The sequence below is a fragment of the Notamacropus eugenii genome, chromosome 7 (assembly GCF_028372415.1).
Source record: "Notamacropus eugenii isolate mMacEug1 chromosome 7, mMacEug1.pri_v2, whole genome shotgun sequence".
Classification (NCBI taxonomy): domain Eukaryota; kingdom Metazoa; phylum Chordata; class Mammalia; order Diprotodontia; family Macropodidae; genus Notamacropus; species Notamacropus eugenii.
Window position 1 is genome coordinate 56,242,186 of NC_092878.1, and position 21,515 is coordinate 56,263,700.

Sequence of the window (21,515 nt, forward strand, 5' to 3'; positions counted from 1 at the left end):
AATTTGCCTGTGATCAGGTAGTGATGCCCAGCACAAGCATAATAGGGCCCTACAAGCATCTTCTTACTTTGTTTTCCACTTCCAAAGAATGGTTAGAGCCCCAGAGTGTCCATTGGTAAAATGAGATCTCCCAAAATGAGAGTGGGCTCAAGAGATCCAGGGGGCTTAGTCTCCTAAAACAATTCTCCTTACAACAACTCACCATGAAGATTCAGAGCGACTGAAGCCAAGTCCTCATTCTCGGGAGGCATTGGCAGAATCCTTCTAGGATGGGACCCTGGCCATTATTCTTGCTACTGTCGTTCATTAATGTCTGAATGCCAGCTCCATGCCAGCAGGTTTGCAGCATCCAGACCCAGCCCCTAGCCTGCAGACTTTCACTCACAATGTGGTAACGCCCTGACAAGCTCACAGCCAGCCCGCCAGTCAAGTCTCATCAATAAACCCTCTCTGCTATAACCCAATGACACCAAGGCTGCCAGTTGGGCTGGATGACTGGACATCAGTGCTGGACAATAATGAAGAATTGTAGTGGGACAGGCAGGTGCCAAGTAACCAGTCACCCACATCATAAAAAGGGAGTTCCATGAGGGCAGCCTGGCAGAGAGTGGGTGCAAGCTCCTGAATACCAGCCATTCAGCTAAAGGGGAAAAGATCCAACAGTTTTCAGTTATGTTACCCACAAACAGCAGGCACTAAAAATACAGCCCCTTCCTTCATTCTTCCAACCATCCTGGGTATACCATTTCTATTATGGTCTAAAAAGCTCAAGAAATCATATGGGTTATTAAAGCCAGCTCCTTGAGCCCGCACCCACCCATGGCACTTCCCAAATATCCTTGCTAGTGGGCAGAGGGTGCCAGCCTGAGATACCCAAGGGACAGAAAAAAAGGATCTGAATTAAGAGAAAGGAGAAGTCTTATGCTCAAGGAATCCGAGGCAACTTTCATCTTTCAAAAACCCAAAAAGCAATAAATAATCAAAGGAGATATGAGATGGGTGACAGCAATTCCATTCAATTCAATAAACATTTATTAAGGATGTAGCAACACTGTATCTTTACAAAGCCCTCTCATGCTTGCCTTCTTTGCTCTCTTAACAGGGCTCCTTTCCCTAGGATTTGGATTCTGCCTCCTCATGAAAATCCTTATCTTCTTTCCATCAGCTGATCAACAAGCATATATTGAATGCAAAGCACTGTGCCTAAAATGTAAATTCAAAGACATTATATTTTAATTATATTTAATTATATTTTACTTGTGTGTATGTGTGTATGTGAAGGGGCAGAGTATCACAAGCACAGAGATAAGTCAATACAAACTATAGAGAAGGTCATCTCAAGAGGGAGAGAACATAGACACCTGGGATGATTTTCCAAGGGCCAAGTATAGGAGGTGACACCTGAATTGTGCTGAACATGACCCATTGCTATATATTACTCCCTCTCTACATACTTTGCATTCTATCAGTCTGGCTGTCTCTTGTTGCTCCTTACTTTCAATATCCTTTCTTGTCTGTATCCATGCCTAAGCGCTGGCTGGGATACATTCCCTCCTCATTGTTGTTGTGTTTGTCCTTTTTTGAAGGAGACCATGACATCAGGGATTGATGACATGACTTGCAGTTGACCTGGATTTGAGTGAGGGAGAAATGTGCAAGGTCACCAACCTCACTTTCTTCTCCTGAGCCATCTGGGTCCAGTGACCAGATATTCATCAAGATGACTGGAGATGGCCCAGAATGCAATGGGAGACCCTGGGGACCCTGGCCCTTTTAGGCTGAGGCCTTTTCAGGTTCACACTTTGAGTGAGGTTATAAGAGCCCTCTTTAAGAAGTGAATCAATGGATGACATCCGTCCTCATAACCCCTGCTTCAAATCCCTGGTTGCTTTTAAGACTCAGTTCAGGCACCACCTTCTGCAAGAGGACTTTCCTAGTGCCCAACTCCATCCCCTTCCACCCCACCTGCTCATGCCTTCCTTTCCTTGTATGTGTTTTCTATGGGTTTTGCAGATGCCTGTCTATATACATGCAGCATCCTCTATTAGAATGTAAACTCCTTAAATGTAGGGACTGTTTTACTGTCTTTACACCCATGGCATGAGTCACAATGCCTGGCACAGAGGAGTCATCAATCAGTTATTTTGCATTTATTAAGCTCCTATTATATTCTAGGCAATATGCTAAGCACTAGGGATTGGTGTGTGTGTTTGTCCTTCATTGCCGAAGAAGACCATGCCATCACAGAAATGATGATATGACTTGCACTTGACTTTGTTTTGAGTGAGGGAGGGCTGTGCAGGTCTCACTTCTCCTCCAGAGCCATATGGATCCAATGACCAGATATTCATAAGGATGACTGGAGATGACCCAAGATGAGGTAATTGGGGTTAAGTGACTTGCCCAAGGTCACACAGCTAGTGAGTGTCAAGTGCCTGAGGTGAGATTTGAACTCAGGCCCTCCTGACTCCTGCACCACCTCTAGACACTGCACCACCTAGCTGCCCCAAGCACTAGGGATACAAAGAAAGGCAAAAGACAGTCCCTGTTCTCAAGAGCTTACAATCCAATGGACCACAACATGGAAACAAACACTCAAAACTAAGATAGATATAGGAGAAACTGCAGGCTGAAAATTTCATAAATAATTATTGATCTTGACCCCCCCCCCCCAAGAAAAGACATCTCTTCCCATTCTTTTGTGCTGGGGAGGACAGAATGTCAAAATGTCAAATTGAAATAGAAGTAGAACTAAACTGTATGTCAGGATCTCTGCAGGCTGAATATTCACTTAGAAAACCATACAGTAACATTATCTATGTTTCACTCTATTTTTATTTGTTTTGTTAAACATTTCTGAATTACATTTTAATCTGGTTCAGGCTGCACTCCAGCTGCATGAGGCCCACAGGTTCATGTTTGACACCTCTGGCATGGAACATGCTTATAATGTCAGATTTTTCTAAATGCAAAATTAGTTTTGCTGAACTTTTTTCCTCTTCCTCCTCTTTTTCTTTTTAAAAAATTTCTTTGTTAGAAGAGATGACTCTGGGTAGGAGAGGGAGAAGAAGCCTAGGCAAGGTAAAATAAAAAAATATCAATAACCATCTATTTCAAAAAAAAAATGGTGTTGAATGGTCAATTGAAGGAAGATAAAGATTGTAGGAGGTAGTAGTAAGGAAACAGAACCTACGATCCAGGGAAGAGCCAAAGGGGAAAAAAAGTAAGCATGAGAGGGCCTCCTTAGGACATAATATTCTAAGAAACTTCAAACTTGACCTTGAAGTTTATATGGCAGTATCTGATTTGAATACATCCACCCACTCTTTCAAAAAGTACAACCACTTCCCAAAGATTCAAATGCTGATAAGACACTTTTCGGATTTTCTGGTCCCTTATGTCTCTTCATTCCTTCTTTAGGATTCTCATTACACATTAGAACCCCAACTGAAGAGAGTGGGGGAAGGAAGAAGGAAAAAGGAAAGAGGGACAGAGAGAGAAGGGGAGGGAGGGAAAGAGAAAGAGGAGAGAGAGAGGGGAGGGAAAGAGAGAGAGAGGAGAGGGAAAGAGAAAGGAAGAAGGGGAAGGAAAGAAGGGAGAGGAAAGAGAGAGAGAAAAGGGAAGGAAGGAAGGAAAGGGGAGAGGAGAAAGAGAGAGGGGGAAGGATGGAGAGGAGGGAGAGAGAAGGAGGAGAAGGAAGAGGAGAAAAAACATAAATTAGTCCTCCTTTATTATGTAGCTTTTCTTAAAAGGTTGAAAAGACTGGTTAGCATGAAGTTTATGATTGTCTATGGAGTTCAAATATGTGCAAATGCTTTCCAAAATTAGCACAAATACCTTATATATCTGTGTAGAAACTAAGCTAATGGGAAGAAAAAATTAGGAAACTCATTTATTGTGTTTTTCTCTATACCCTTATCCTTTTATTATTTTGTTAGTTCGATTTAAAGCTTTCTGACTTGATCTCCAGTAAACACATATTCATATGTTAAAGAAATAATTTTCATTTTTAAGGACTATATTCAATCTGTAAAATCAGAGTGTTGGATTAGGGAATCTCTAAGGGCCTTTATAACTCCAAATCTATGATGCTATGATCCTAAGACATATCCTTTTACAAATAATTACCATATCCCTCCTCATAAGCAGAGCCCTGGTATTGGGTGTTTCCAAGAATTCCTGCATTGTGGCAGCCAAGAGGGGCCTAATATTGTAATGGCACCGAGGTCATCATTTCCATTTCAATTAAAGTTCTCATCTATGATTAGTCCAATTGACTTTGGGGGTCTGATCTAATTTCTTTCTAATTTTAACTGGTTAGGTAAGTGCTGGATAAGTGGTACAGACATTAAGTGCTATTGGGGAAAATAACAAAAGAATTATCTTCAGCATGGAAACCTAACTATATAACTCAGTAGCTAAGCCATAGAGAGCAACCCGAGGTACAAAGATGGATAAGTGATTTGCCCAGAGTCAGTATGAGTGTCAGAATTTGAACGTAGGTCTTCCAGACTCTACACCCAGTTTTCTGTCCATTATGCCATCATACTTCTATAGAATAAGAAACACAAGTGATAATCACAAGAGACAATGAGAATGTAACCCTTCACCTTTAAAGAAACTATCATTGCCCATGCTACACTGGTGGCCAAACAGTGCCTGAATTGTTTAGTGATGATGGCTGGCATCGGATCATCCACATTCTCTTACCCATGACACCATGGCACAAATCAAGTTGATTAGGAGAAAACAGACTACAGATCTACTCTGGGTAGTCTGTATATTCACCATCCCTTAAGGCCAGGAAGCCGAACAAGAGGGCAAATTGCAACATAGCTCTATCAATGACTGACCATTCACAAGGATGCCACCACATATTTTCAACTTTGGTATATATCACTGATCTACTGAGATTCACTGGGGCCATATGGCACTTTAAAGGAGAAATATGAATTGAGGTAAAATGATGGGAAATTGAAAAGGAGAATTTGCTTCTCAGCTGTGGCTTATTAACAAGTATTGCTCTTCATTTCATTCTCTTTTTTTCTGCAATGTTGCCTAAGAAGCCCCAGAAGGAAGAGAGTTCATTCTTATTGGGGGGTCACTGAAGACTTCAGTGAACTCAACTTAATATAAGCATTCTCTGTGGCATGCAAATAATGCAGGCAGTGAGAAAAGAGCATAAATGGATTGTTCTTGCAGCTTTCACATCTCCATATGGTCCCAATTTATGATCATAAGCAGAATTGTTTATTTTTTTAAAAGCTTTTTAGTTCACTTTTAAGGTATTTTGCTGAGGCACAGCCTGCTCTTAAAAGAGAGAAAATGTGTGTTTTTTCCGAAGTGCTGTTTATTTTGGCTGTTTACTCATTTGCAAAAGTTCAAATGTTATTCTGTGGATTTTACTAATTTTCCTGCAGCAGCCACAAGACCAAGAGGGGGAAAATTTTTTTGCAGGGAGATACTTTCAGGGCTGCCATGAATTTGGTAAGCTTTGCAAAAGCAATTTTGAATAGGTAATTTGTTAAAGTCCCCTCAGTCACTTAATTTAACTTTATTTGCCGTCTGCAATGAGGTGTCAATTTGGCAGTTTGTATGGTGCCCAAAGATGTTTGTACACGGCGGCCAAGGTCTCTCTTTTCGGTGCTTGAACTTTCACAATTCACCTCATTTGATATTTGCTGAAAGACAGATTATCAGGAGGTTAGAGAAGACCTCAGATTCAGTAAGAGTCAACAGTTGCTCAAAAATATTGGGATCTATCAAATTATGACTTGCCCTAAACTGAACAATGTATTTTTCACTCCTCAGCCCCATGTCCTCCCTGAGAATAAATGCTCTTGCATGGCTATTCTGGGATTCCATGGTCAAATGCTCCTTGTAAGTTATTCCTCATGTCTCAGTACTGCAACAACAATAAAATTACCTACCTACTGACTATAGGAAGCAATCCATGTTGATTAACTAGAGAAAAGCAAGCCAAGTGGCAATATTCATTTCACTGACTCCCAGGCAGATTGTTCTCTTTCTGCATTGGGAAACAGCGATCAGAAACTTAGATTAGGGAACTAGGCAACCTGGGTAACATGGGTCAGAGATGTGGATGAGCACATAGAAGGCAGGTCAGACTTGACCCAAGGTCAAGTCACCCAGAAGAACACAAGTCAGAGGATAAACAAATAAATGAGAATCAGGTGGACTTTTTTTCGGGATCTGTTGAGTGAATATTCAGGAGACCAAGTAAATGGTTAAGATCCAAAAGAACCACATAAGTTGAAAGGGAAGACAATAGTAGACTGGGTCAGATGCTTGGCAAGAGACTGATAACTCAGTCAGCTCTGGACCTCCAGCTCTAATAATATAGCTGGTTTGGAGAAACTTCTCCTCTTTACCCATCTCTCCTACCATATGTAGCAATAGCCCTAAGGCTAGTAACAATTTCAGATGATTTGAATGATGCTGTCCAACTGACTGAAGAGAAACTCGGGGTGGGGCGGGGGGGACAGAATCAAAGAATGAGGGATTTAAAAGAAGATTTTAAAAATCAGATCTATTATTTCATTGGTAGAGTGAATTTCCAATAAGGAAAAATGTCCCTGCCACTTATGCTGTGTCTTTGAGAGGTGTATGGGGCACTGAAAAGTTAAGTGTTTCACACAAGGTTCCACAGTCAGGAGATGTCAGAGGCAGCATGGGAACCCAGGTCTTCCTGATTCTGGGTCCAGTTTACTTCCAATATGTCCTACTGCCTCTTTTAAAAGAGAGCATTCAGGAGAAATTTAAGTTGCTTTGCCAACTCCTGGACCAAATAAGGAATGTTCCACTGGATGGGAAACTTCCCTTCGGGTATCTAAAGGAGAAAATACATAGAAATCTGTAGTCATCATACCTGAACCTCTTCTTAGATGACATGACTTCTCTTGGAGACAAGGGAGTGGCATGGTCCTGCTCTCTGGGAAACTTTTGTGAGAACAGGGTGAGTAGCCACAAGGAAGGGAAGTCCATAATTTGGTCCTGTCACCATTCAGCAGGGATGCAAAGAAAAGCTGCACTTCCTACCAGGCAGGGAGACCCTACAGGCATTCCCCTTTGCAGACATCTGAGGATAGAAAAAAAAATTTGCTCTAGGAAAAATCTTGGCATTGCCATTGAGTGCTGCCTGATACCACTTGCTGGGAGTTGCCTACATCTGACTACAAGAAAAGCTATTTTAGAGATCAATGTCTAAAATTTTACAATGCCCTTGGGAATGACTGGAGGTTCTTGTTGGGAGCCCATGGCCTAAGAGTCACACACCAGAGGTGTTTCGGACAGCTGGTTTGTTCATTCGAGGGGGGCTTCATATTCCAAGAACTCTACTGGGAATTCTACTTTTTTTTTCTTCCACCTTTCAATAAAACTTTCCTTTTTTAACTTTGTGAACTATATGCTTGTCAAGGGAGTTGGTGTTAGCACACTGGGCAGCATCAGTAATTTTCCAGATTGCTGTGTGTCTGTGTGTGTGTGTGTGTGTGTGTGTGTGTGTGTGTGTGTGAGTGTGTGTGCGTGTGTGAGACAGAGAGAAAGAAAGAGAGAGAGAGAGAGAGAGAGAGAGAGAGAGAGAGATTACCCAAAGTGACCCTGAGTTCTTTTTTGCTGTGAGAGCCCTCTGATACAAGAGTTACAATGTGATTCCTATCTATCCAGGAATGAGTCCCAATGTAGCTCTGCTGAACCTGATGTGGGGGAGTACTTAATTGGCAGTACCTAACTAAAGTAAAGTGTTGTGTGCATTCATCTTTCATTGTTGAAGAGGACCACGCCATCAGAGAAACGATGACATGACTTGCACTTGACTTTGTTTTGAGTGAGGGAGGGCTGTGCAGGTCACCAGCCTCACTTCTCCAAAGCCATCTGGATCCAGTGACCAGATATTCATCAGGATGACTGGAGATGACCCAGAACGAGGCAGTTGGGGTTAAGTGACTTGCCCAAGGTCACACAGCTAAGTGAGTGTCAAGTGTCTGAGGTAAGATTTGAACTCAGGTCCTCCTGACTCCTGCACTGGTGCTCTAGACACTGCACCATCTAGTTCCCTCAAAGTAAAGTATTATGATCTGCAAGAATGAGTAAGGTCTGATAAGCAGATCATAACTACTGTGGGGCATTAGAAGAACAAAGATACCAGGAATGGTAACTCAGATTAGAAGAACTATGGAGAGACTTGTCCATTCTGTTTGATGGTTGAGGACCCTGATCCTACCTCCTGAGGCTTTAGAGTCAGAAGACTTGGATTCAAATCCTACTCCTGATATTTGCTACCTGTATGACTTAGGGCAAGTCACAACCTCCCTTGGCCTTAGGTTCCTTGAGTATAAGGAGGGAACTGGTCTAGAATGCCTCTGATGATCTCTCCTAGATCTATGACCTTGGGATTCCTGTGGATGCCCTGGGATGGGGAACATTCTCTCCAAAGGAAAAAAAAAGAGGCACAAAGTTGGCACTTTTCTCATTTAACAAGAGAATATGTCAGGAAGTAACAGAAAGGTAAATGAACCCAGGTAATCAACAAATTGAGAATCACATGTGGTCCAAACTACACATAAACAAAGAATCTCCTCTCTAACATTCCCACAACTAATCACCCAAAGTCTGCTTTTAAAATCTCTAGAAAAGAAGAACCCATTTTTTTATCCACTTCTGAATAACCCTGATTGTATAAGAAAGTTATTCCTTATGTTGAGCCAAAATTTGCCTCTCTTACACTGGTTAATTATTGCTACCAGTTCTGCCTATGAAAGCCAAAGGGAACATTCTAATCCCCTTTCCATTTGATTTCCCTTCAAATACTTCAAGACTGACTGCTCTCCTCCAGGCTAAACATGCTAAATTCCTTCCACTAATGCTTGCTCGGCATCATCTCTATACTATAGAGCTGCAATGACCCTCCATCATACCATCTGCTCCCCTGGATCTACTGAATGATAAATGAGAGCTGGCAATGCTTCAGGTAACTGTTTAGATAGACTGCCTGAGACTAATCACAACTCAGAATGGCTAAATAAACTTATTGAGTTTTCTATGCAACATTCACTTTGGGCAGGCTAACAGGTAGTACAGCTTTTTAAGACTGGTAAGTGTTTCACATTTTGTAACTTTTTTTTACAGGATCCTACATGATCCAATCATTATATATTGTTAAGTACAGAAGAAAGTGATATTTTAAAGCTTCAGATAAATAGATATCTATATGTAGGTGTATATCTAGATGTACATATATTTTGGGTGTATGTGTTGGGAGGGAAGGGAAGGAGGAAGGGATTAAGAGGGGAGAGGAAAAGGAGGAGAAGGAGAGAGGGAGAGAGACAGACAAGGATGACAGGATTTTTTAAAAAGGGGATTAGTGTTAGCACAGCAAAAAAAAATAGTGCAACTGAGCTAGAGGGGAGAAAAGTCAGCAACTGCAATTCAATATCCTTGAAGGATACACTAAGCCCTTATCAAAACTAGAGTTTCTTGAAACCAGTACACAGGAGCAAGAAGCAGCAAAATTTGCATTGTTGGTGTTTGAAAGATGACTATCACCGTACAGTATATCCCATGCCAAACACTGCAGTGCTTTTAGGAAGAAGAAAGGAGTAGGTGGGGGCATTAGGAGGAGTATGGGATTGGATATCCCTGAGTGTTTTGTCTTTTGTGTCTTTGGGAATATTTCTTCCGTATGTTCCCCTGGAGGGGTCTTCTTATGTGCTGAACTATGAAGACAAGCTATCTCAGGGTTTGTGCACAGGGAACACCAAAAGGGCTTGCTACAATGGATCTGTGTCACCAAATCAGGAAAGACTGTCTCAGTGCCTTCTGAACTCCCTCCTCTTTAGGGAGTTTTGAGATCCTGACAATAAGGACAATGAGGAAACAATGATGATTAGCATGCAATTATTACTTACTTTTATGGAGAATTTAAACAATATATTTAATGGGTCATACAAGACATCAAGAGGGAAACATGAAAATTTTAATTAAAACCATGCTCTAAATATCCTGTTGCTCTTCTACATATTTGTTTATTTCTCCCTAGGATTGATTTGTTAAGAGCTTTGGAATTACCAGGGGGAAAGCTTTTGGGGATGTTTGAAACCCATGATTCAAAACAGGGAGAGACACTTGGGTGATGGAACTGGCTATGACATCAGAGGTAACTCAGTCACTCTTCATGCCATTTGCTTAAAGTCATTGGCTCTGCCCTTTATGGAGATGCTGAGAAACTTTCCGAGGTTTTTAATTCCCCCTTATCCTTTAAGCTTTTTACAAGACTCGTTCTGAGTGAGGGTAAAACTGATACTAAAAATAAATTTATTTTCTCATGGTAGTAAGGATCCCCAACCTCTTTCCTGCCAAATGGAAGGGAGATTTTGATGACAGACAAGCCAAAATGGTTCTACTAAGAGACTGACAAGTTCATAGTTCTCAGGTTATTTCTCTTCCACAAGAGTTCAATAAAATTAAATATACCTATAAAGACAAAAGGAAAAAAAGGAATGAATCTAATTCTTTAACACAAAATGTTCAGTCTAGCATTTTAGAGGCTTCCAGAGACTCCCAACTACCTTTCTAGTTTTATTTTATATTGCTTTCTTTCATGAATTCTCCATTACAGTCAAACTGGCCTTCTACCTGGTCCTGGTATATAACATTCCATCTCCTGCCTCCTTCTCTTTGCACAGATGCTCCCTGTTAAGGGGTCTCTGAACTTGTCTTTTTGAGTTGCCATATTTTCCAGAAATACTGAACCCAGAACATGCAGGAGGCTCTGAATGTGTCAAGCCTGAAGCTTCCCCTGAGCTTACGTAATTTGTTGTTGCACCCCAAACTGGACTCCTTGTGTCCTTGAGAGTCAAGACAGGCGCCAGCCAGTCTGTGCCAGGCTGGGATAATGCTTGTGCAGCTGGGGTCCTTTACAGATAAACAGATCCTCCTATCTTCATAGTCTAGCAGTTCCCAAGGGAAAAGACTGAGGTTTTTTGCCCACCTTGCTCCTCCTCATGGGGAGTGGTTTTGTCTTTTTCCACCTTTGCTGTTCTCCCTTTCATGTCATTCTCTTTCCTGGTGTCCCCTCCTCCCTTTGTCCTGTTTTTGTAAAAATGTAAACTTCTGTAAAGACTGGGAACCCTATGGGTTACACATGCATGTTCATTTTCTTTTCACGTTGTCTTGTGACAGCGATTGCCTGTTGACACCTTCCATGTTTGGAATGTACTCTCTCCTCGCCTGTGCCTCTTGGAATTCCTAACTTCCTTCAAAATATCACAGAAATAATATCTCCCATTTAAGGCCTTTCCTCAACCATCCAGTTGTTAACTAGATGTGATGGCACAATGTACAAAATGCTGAACTGAACTTTGAAACAGGAAGACCTGAGTTCCAATCCTGCCCTAGATACTCGATACCTATGTAGCTCTGATTCAGCTTTCCCCTCTCTTCCACTTCCTCAGTTTTCTCATTTGTAAAATTGCACCTAGTGATTGCACCCATCACACAAAGCTGTTATAAAGATCAAATGAGGAAATACATATTTAAAGAGCTATGCAAACCTGAAAGTAAAAAAAAAAACAAACCAACCCCAAGCTCTGTTAGAGCTCCTTCCTTCCTGAAATTAGTTTGCACAAGCTTTTAAATACTTAGCATCTGTGTGTGTATGTCATATTCTTCCAAAAAAAAATGAATTTTTTTTAATTAAATTATTTTGTTACATTTTAAAGTTCAGGACAGTCTCCTGCCCTCCCTCCCTACCACACACTAAAGAAAGTCACCCTTTTATCTATCTATCTATCTACATATATGCAGGACTACATTTGTATCCTCAGTACCTATTAGGCACTTAATAGACATCTGCTGAATTGAACTGGAGTGGCATTGAATAAGGTCACATTTATAAATACTGCTACATAAGAAAGCTGATAATGATCCACCAAAATAAAAATTACTGTATACAGATTTGTTGTTGTTGTAGATAGCTAGATATAATAAATAAAATACATAAGCATACACACACACGTGTGTGTGTGATATATCTATCCAAAACATTTCAGTAGAACTAGGGCATGTATTTGGAGAGAAAGTGATTGTTTGAATTGAAGGCAAGTAATTCATTGGTGGCCCAATATACCAGTACTTTCTTTCAATTCAGGGGTTTGAGATTGAGAGACCATTCATACAATAACTTTCTTTATATTTGCAGTTTTCAGATGGTTTGACATACACTGTCTCAATGAATCATCATGATAACCCCGGGAGGTAAGCAAGGTAGGTATCGTAATCCCTATTTTACAGCTAAGGGTACTGAGGCTCAGGGAAGTTAAATAACTTGCCAAAGGGTTAAGCAGACAGTAAATGGCAGATCCAGACTAGAAGGTAGGGCAGTTGCCTCTGAATCCAGTGCTCTTATCATTACACTAGGATGCTGCATGACAATATTCAATCTGAGGTCCTTCCCAGCTCTAGTTCTAGGGTCCTATGACCTGGACCTTTCAATTGGGACACTTTTAATTATCATCTCATTTATTCCCACTGTAACCTAGTAGATAATGGAAACATTCACCTCCCACTGAGGACCCATAATAGGAAAAGACCAATCTAAAGTATAAGCAGAGGCCCTAAGCAGAGGCCAAGCTGTCTTTCACAGGGCTGGCTAGCTGGGAAAAACTCTAAAACCAGCTATTCCTCCCTTGAGTACCATTGTAAGAACCCTGCTCCCTCTGGCATCAGATCTTCAAGGATGCTGTATCAATCCCACTGAGTCACATCATCAGCCAGAGGGTATCCTATGTTTTCAGTGTCTTTCTTTCCATCCAAACTTAGCAACAACATAACTCTCAGAAACCTGCTCTCTGTTGTGACATTATGCAGTAGCATATTTTTAACTAAAAAGGCACATTTCTTCTGATGTGTTGACTAATAGATGTGATAGCTCCTCCTACTTAACTCAAAGCTTTAACCAGGCTAAAATTCACTTCTTTAAAAAGCCTACAAGGAATAATAAAAATTTCCGACACAGAATAAGGGAGAAGCTTTCAGTGAGATGAGTGGTTCAACATCCCTCAATGGCACCATGTAGACAGCAGCCTAGGGTGCCTATACCTGAAGCCAATCTGGCCTTTTGCATGCTTAGACCCTACCATAGAGCTGCTTTAGCAAAGCCCAACTTGGGAGGCAGGAGGGAAAACCAAACCATTTCCTGACTTCTGTTAAACATTTCATCCTTGTCACTACCATCACACCAAGAATACTAATAAAGCAGTGGCCTAGGCATAGGGTAATGCCAGGTATTTTAGGAAGCTAGTTAAAAGGACACAACTTTGTCCTTTTAAAGGACAAAAAGGACATAATGTCATCACAAGGAAATGCCCTGATGAGTCATTAAGAGACAAATGTTTCAGAGGCAAGAAACCAGCAGGGAAAACTCTGCTCTCCCAGGGCTTTGCTCTCTTTTCTCCATATTTTAATTTGATATAAAAGAAAAATTTCTGACATTCAGAACCATCCAAAAGTAGTCCTGCTTCAAAATGCAGGAGAATTTTTTTTAATTAAATTATTTTGTTACATTTTAAAGTTCAGGACTGTCTCCTGCCCTCCCTCCCTACCACACACTAAAGAAAGTCACCCTTTTATCTATCTACCTATCTACATATATGCATATGTATGTATGTACATATACACGTACAAATAAATTCATATATATGTACACACACACGCATATATAGATATATAGATATGTAAAATCTAACTATGCAGAATCATTTATGAGTTCTTTCTCTGGAGGTGGTTAGTATCTTTCTTCATAGAGGTCTTTTGTAGTTGATTTGAGTATCTGTAATACTCAGAATAACTTTCGTCATTCACAGTTATTCTTCGAACAATTATTGCTGTTTCTGTGTACAACATTCTCTTGCTTCTGTTCACTGAAATCTTTCTATGTTTTTCTAAAAATCAACCTCTCATCATTTCTTACAGTACAGTAGTATTCCGTCACAATCATAAACCACAACTTGTTTAGCCATTCCCCAACTGCTGGGCATCCCCTCAATTTCCAGTTCTTTGCCACTACAAAGAGAGCTGCTATAAATATTTGGAAACATAGGTTCTTTTCCTTTTTCCCTGATCACCTTGGGAAACAAAGTAAATAATGGTATTGCTGAGACAAAAGGTATACACAGTTCCATATCTCTTTTGGCATAAAGGAAATTCCTTTTCATAGAGGTCTTCAAATTGAGGCTATATTACTACCTGTCAGAGAAATTGTGGACAGAATTGAGATGGCCTGTATGTCCCTTTCAATTCTGGGATTCAACATATGAATTAGCTATGGGAATGAGAAAGCCAATTGTTATGTAACTCTCAGTTTCCTTATATATAAAATAAGGATAGATTTAAACTACATACCTCAAGGTAATGAGATCCCTTTGTATGCCTTAAGCACCATACAAATATAAGTTGCTAATTTTCCTGTCAACTAGCCTAACTGGGCTAGATGAACTTCTAACATTCTTTCGAGCTTTTAGAATTAAAAAAAAACAAAACAAAACACAATGGCATGATGGAAAAAGAATCTGGATGGAAATTAGGAGATCTAATGATAATGACAACACTTTTTCATAGAATCAGTCAACCAGAGCTAGGTGTGAATAAGGACTGGACACCTCCTTAAATCAAAGACATTTCAACTAGATGCTACGAGAAGATGGTTCTATTTGAATGAGGGACTTGGCAACACCTTGTGGGACCTACATACTACCAGAGAGTTACTTTAGAACCTGAATACTTGAATATATGACAAGGAAGAAGAGGAAGAGATAAAAAGGAATCACTTGGACTTGGAGGGAGAAGAACATTTCATCTGTGGCCTAGGTCTCCTCCCACCCCAGCTGAAGGAGGACCCCCCTTCAAGCTGCAAAAGGCCCAAAGATTTTAGATTTTCCACCTTACCACTTACCATCAACATCCTAGAAGTGCCCCAGGATTGGCTGGTGACAACGTCTGTGTTGAAAGTCAAGGGCAAGACTGAACATGATGAGGAAATGGATTCAAAGGTCTACAAAGATTCCAGCAGAAAAACTATACTTCACCTAAAGGAATCACCTTCAGAATTACAGAATTTTCAGGAACTATGAGTTACTCCTTTGCCATGTGTTCTAGAGTCTGAATCTGCTTTTTATCCTGGACTCTGTATGTAGTGATGGAAAAGTGTATCGCAGACTTTGGGGGAAGGCTGTTTTCTACCAACTGTTCTTACTATCTACTACCTTTGTAAAAGAAAACCCTTTTTCTAAAAGGGTTAATTAATAACAACTGATCATCATGGTAAGAAACATAACAGTAGTGCTCATAAGCCATAGCATTAGAAAACAGCCCCAACACCTTAGGGCTACCCCTAGACTCTGAAAAGCAACCTACAGGCACCTTCTGGACCTTTAAGTCAGGGTTGAGAGGGAGCCCCAAGTTTATATGTGCTATGTTATTAAGTCATTTTTCAGTCTTTTTTCAGTCTGACTCTCTGTGACTCCGTTTGAGATTTTCTTGGCAAAGATACTGGAGTGATTTGCCATTTCCTTCTCCAGCTCATTTTATAGATGAGGAAACTAAGGCAAACAGGGTGGTGACTTGCTCAGGGTCACACAGCAAAAAGGTTTCTAAGAACGGATTTGAACTCACAAAGGTACCTTCCTGGTTCAGAACCCAGTGCTCTTTCCAGTATTCCATTTAGCTGCCTTATGTGCTTCATGGTGCAAAAGAACAGAAAATATATTGGATGTGGAGTAAGACAAGCTGCTACTAAATAACTATTACCTTGGGTAAGTGCTGAGCCTCAGTTTCCCAATTGTTGAAACCAGGTGGGGTTGGTCCCATCAGCTCTCACATTCTGCATTCTAGTCCTCAACCTGCCACCAACTATTCATGTGACATTAGTCAAATCACTTAACTTTCCTAAGCCTCAATTTGTCCATCAGTAAAATAAGGTAGATGGAGTACTCTAGGATAATTTTTATCCCTAACATTCACTTATCATTTTATTCTAATTCATTGGCTTTTGTATAGTAATGTGTACTTTTTAGAGCAGGGTGGCACAGTAGGTAAGAGTGTTGGTCTGGAGTCAGGAACATTGTTCTTCCTAAGATCAAATCTGACCTAAGACACTTTTCTAGCTGTGTGACTCTGGGCAAGTCACTTAACTCTGTTTGCCTCAGTTTCTTTATTGGTCAAATGTGTTGGAGAAGGAAATGGCAAACCACTCCAGTATGTTTGCAAGAAAACCCTAAATGACGTCATGAAGAATTGGACAACAGCTGAAAAACGAATGGATAGTAGCATGCTTTTCAGAGCACTGTCATATACATTCTTGTTGCATCTTCACTACAATTCAATAGGAGTTGGTAGGACTGTATTATTTCCATCTTACCGATGAGAAAACAGATGCAGAGAAAGCTAAACCATTTGCCTAAGGCCCACCTCCAGCCCATGGCAAAACCAGGATTATAATTCCAATTCTTTGACTTTGGTTCCAATGCTGTTTCTCCTACACACATACAGATATGGCACCTATGTGATAAACACTTGCCACCTATACATTAAAGAAGACCAAGTCATTGATTTTGCTACCCACTGATATATGTTGCTGTCCTTCTGATTCAAAGGTGACACACTGCCAATGAGCGGAGCCCAAGTATGCAAACGTGATAGAAACAACCAAAACATAATCCTTCCTTCTCACACAAGAGCTTTCATATGGTTCAAAGCTAAAAAAAGTTTTGTATAGAACATGTCAGCAACCGTGGTTCCTTAGGCAAGAGTTCTTCTCCAAACCCATATTCAGAGAAAGCATTCCTCTTTCCATCACTCTTTAACTATACCTTAGGCCAATCACTTTTCATTTATTTTCCAGCCACTCCTGGCAGTGCTGGACCCTTGAAGATCATCTATTTGACTTATCTTCCTGAGAGGAGCAGTATTTCCCAGTAATATAACTCTAATCAGTAAGTAACACTAAGTAACGACCCACAATTAGCAAAAGTCTATACTACCCAAAGGCAGCTGGGTGGTGCAGTAGATAAAGTGCCAGGCCTGGAGTCAGGAAGACTCATCTTCCTGAGTTCAAATCTGGCATCAGGCACTTACTAGTTGTGTGATCCTGGGCAAGTCACTTAACCCTGTTTGCCTCAGTTTCCTCATCTTCAAAATGAACTGGAGAAGGAAATGGTAAACCACTCCAGTATCTTTGGCAAGGGAACCCCAAATGAAGCTATGAAAATTGGACACAACTAAAATGCTGCACAATAATAACATGCTAGCCACTGGGAATGGCTGGCATTTACAGTCTGAGCCCCTGCCCAAGTTGAGAAGACATACATCTGCCTTAGGAATATCATGGGCATATACAAATGCTATATGTCTTCTCATCATCCATGATAAGCTTTATTCTACCCTTTCTCCTCCAGTAGACTCCCATACTCCCTACATCCATACAACCTATCAAGTTGTCAGGGGCCAACAGTGCCATTTGATGACCCAATCAAAGTAGTCTCTTCCACATTACTGCCTTTTTTACCCCTGACAAGTGGTCATCTGGCTCTTACCCTGTTTTATGGTGTAATATATTAAGCACTTATTGTATGCTAGCAATTGAAAGAGATACAAAGTTTAGAAAATCCTTCCTGGAAGCATGTTGACACAACCATCATGCCAGAAAGATGGCAGGATGACTCCTGGGGCTTAGCAGGTACTAAAAACTGACTGTGGATGATGCCAAGGGAAATTTCAGCTTGGAATGAGAGGGAATCTTCTAAAGAACTGTAGAGGATTAAACACAAAGATGATTATGATACAGAAATATTACTTGAAAATGGCATTAGAGAATGGAAGAACAAAGCACTGTGTGAAGCCTCAGAGGAAAAGCTATGCAAATATTACTAATAATAACAGCAAGTATTTGTATGACATTTTCCTGTTTTCCTTTGTGTTTGCCAGTCATTTTTACTGGCAACTTCTCAAGGAGATCAGGTTGCATGGCACTATTCCCATTCACCAAATAGGGTCACTGAGTCCCAGAGAGTTTGCCTGGCTTGTCCCAGGCTACAGGCCAGGTTTGAGGGAAGTCAGGAGGACTGGTCTAGATAAGCTGCATTTGGGACATTGCCATAGATCCTATTGTAATCATGGACCTTGAGATGGATAACTTGACCACTCTCTTAAATGCAGGGAGTCTCTGCTTGTCCCTAGACCAGACCCCTCGGCACCAAAGCTTGTCCCATAAAAAAAACGAAGGCACTTAAAAGACTCCTGTGTGCTATATATAAATCTAGTTAAATGGAAGCTAACTGCCAAACATTCTGCTGAACGCATACACACAGAAATCCTTCTAATATGATTATAAAGTATCATTTACTGTCAGGACAACTGCTTGGCCTTATTCTTCCCTTATTTTAAAACAATAGCACCTTTAGCACTGCCACATTTTTGCACACTTCAGTGACCAGCTACTATTCAGAGTTTGAATGGCCCTCAGCAAACGGTCCTTCTCATGATTCACTGTGGATTGAAATTAAAAAGAGGCAGGGGAGAAGATAGAGAAACTCCACAGTTAGGTTCCAGGGGCAGATATCTTATGCTCATTTTCAGCAAAAGATTTGCCCCAATTCTCCTGTCTATTGCTGATATTTGGGAAGTTAATGTTGGTTGCTCGCCTTAAGAGACAATATGACTTGTTGATAAACAATCAAAAATCTTCAAAAATCACCAGAAAACTGGTAGATTGCCTTTCACAGGCTTCAACAGGTCTAGCATCTGGTAGCTATATCAGTCACAATCTCTGTGAAAAGGCCCAGGAGAAGGATGATGTTAACAGAGTACCAAAGGAGAACCACTACTGGAATGATAAAACTTAATTATGATTAGAACCAGAAAGTCCTAATACTCTAAGGTCATTTTAACCTTACAGTAAGCATCATTCCTTTACCTAGGCTGAGCCAAATCTGTTCATATGATTGGCTTTGTTCTTTTTCAGGTTCATCTAGCAAATAACTTCCCTACTTACCTGACCTCCCCAACTGCTAATGTCTCCCCCCTCAATGATTAATTCCATATGTTCTGTATCCTGTAGGTACCCATTTGTGTACATGTTTATCTCCCCCATAAAAATGTGAACTTTTTTATGTTAGGGACTGCTTTTTAATTTTTTCTTTGTATTCCTCAGAACAGTAGTATGTACTTAGTAAATGCCTGCTGGCTGACTGATGGAATGACATTCTCAATTTCCTTGAGCACCTGCCACTCAGTAAGGCACCCTATCAAGCAACAAGATCAGAAGACAAAAATTAGGAACTCAGGGATTCAGAAGAGCCTCCCTCTGGCTTCTGGCTCTCAGACCAGTGTGGTCAACACAGAGTCATGGAAGCTGCACGTGAGAGTTGGGTAAGAGGTGGATACCAGAGGTGGATAAGCAGCCCTGAAAAGGGTTTGACAATCCCTCACCTCAGAGGTGTCTGTCCTCCCTGAACATCCTGTACACCCTGTGACAAGAGTATGATGTAGGTACATAAGAACTGTTGCTACTTTATACAGGAGCAAAAAGATACAGAGATATTAAATAATTGGACTAGTATGACCCACCTAGTTAATGGCTAAATGAGCACTTGAACTGAGGTCTCTTGACTTGCAGGCTCTCTACACTACTATACAATTAATTTTAGTGCCTTGGTTAATACACTGGCATCTCCCCTGTGCACTCCCTCCTTCTCACACTAGAGTCCCAAGGAACACTACAACTTAGGGGCAAGGATTAATTTTATAACGCTGGGGCCAAGCTTGTGATCTTTCAAATCTCTTCAGCCTACTCCAATAACTTTCTTCCTGAGCTATGGAACTCAAGGCATTTGTACCAATTTGATCTAAGAAGTAAGTTTGTCTGTGCATTTCCTAATGAACAAATCTCCCCCTAAAAGATCATGTAAACAAACCTGCATGTGGTTTTCCACCAATCCTAGGGTTACTACTGTTACCTCCCAAACAGAGAAGGATTATACCAACCCAAGTAGATGGAAGGGAGCTGGGGTTCCAGAGCAGTCAGCTCTCCAATACCCACATTACCTTGCTCTTATCTTGCACACAAATGCAGACAGTTTTGGCATACGCTGCCTTCTCATTTCCACCTATTTAAATTCTTTCCTCCTCCTTTCTCTTATAGAATCAGTACAGGTATCAACTTTCTTGATCCTCCCAGTTGAAAGTGATCTTGTCAAAATACTTCAAATAGTTACCTCCTTTGCACGTTTACTCTGCATTGTATTTATTCACCTCCAGGTTATCCCCTCCCGCTTAGGCTATAAATTCATTGAGCAAAGAGAGTATGTCATTTTTTAAATGAATACTCAACACCTAGCAGATAGTTTTACATGTAATATGAGCTTGATCGATGCCTGTCAAAATAATGAACACTGAATGAATATGCACTAAGTGAGGGATTTATGCAGATATGAAATAGTGTTCATTCCAAGCTGACTTGCTCTAACTAATAATAATAGCAGCTAACATTTATATAGCATTTTAAGGTCTGCCATGCACTTTATATATGCTATGTCATGGGATCCTCATTTCAAGCCAATGTAATAGAAACCATTATTATCCTCATTTAACAAGTCAGAAAACTGAGGCTGAGAGTAGTTTAGTGAGTTGCCCAGGGTCACATAGCTAGTAAGTATCTGAGGTAGGATTTGAATTCAGGTCTTCCTTACTCTAGTCCAGAGTATCACCCAGTATATCGAACAGCTACCTATCACAATTCTAACTAGCTCCCTCTCAATGTCAAATTGAATAGGTTCGGGGATACAAACTACACTATTACCCTTCTTTAATATTTCAAGATTTGTGACTTGCACAGGTGTTAATTCTAAGCAGGATCATTTCACAAAACAGTGAAGAACAATGAATAGGAATATGTAGAAAGTTTGAAACTGGAAGAAGAAAAAGAAACAGACAAAAAAATGGAACAGATCTGTCAACATTTCTATGGCCAATCATTTTCATCATTGCTGATCATGAAAACACAGAATTCAGCCCTTGCCATGCTCTATAAGAAAATAAAATTGACACTACAGAGATGAAAACAATACAAGTTTCACCAAAACAAAGTATGCACAAAAGAGGCTTATGTTGTTGGTAACACAATTTTGCAAGAACCTAGGGATCATTTTTGAAAATATCAGAAAGCACTGAAAATACCAAATGACCTAGGGAAGAGAGGAGGTATCACAAATGGTATTATTTTTATAGAGCAATTAAGACATCAGTAACTACTGACCCAAATGCTTGTTTTCTCATCTTTATAAAATCTTTGTGAGAATGATCTACATACTATGAAAAGTACGCTTGATGAAAATACGAGATGGGAACGGGCGCATTTTTTCGAAACACTCAATCTAGACTGACTATAGGAAACATAAGGAACCAAAATTTGTCTAAGGAACATAAGATCTCATTGATTGCCATTT

General features: G+C 40.4%; 1 protein-coding gene across 25 annotated transcripts in view; it reads right to left on the bottom strand.

The window, feature by feature from the left end:
• LOC140514472 (zinc finger and SCAN domain-containing protein 29-like) overlaps positions 1-21,515 on the bottom strand; it is an 82,980-nt gene that overhangs the window by 45,073 nt on the left and 16,392 nt on the right. For 4 of the 25 annotated variants that reach the window (XR_011970672.1, XR_011970677.1, XR_011970680.1 and 1 more), the window contains one exon: positions 1,015-1,203. The exons of 8 other annotated variants lie outside the window; for them this stretch is intronic. The gene's annotated coding sequence lies outside the window, so the exon portion shown is untranslated. Of the gene's footprint in view, positions 1-1,014; positions 1,204-1,495; positions 1,630-2,865; positions 3,073-5,006; positions 5,682-6,889; positions 7,100-21,515 lie in introns of those variants that run through there. 13 more of the 25 variants (XR_011970671.1, XR_011970673.1, XR_011970665.1 and 10 more) reach the window with 8 other exon arrangements.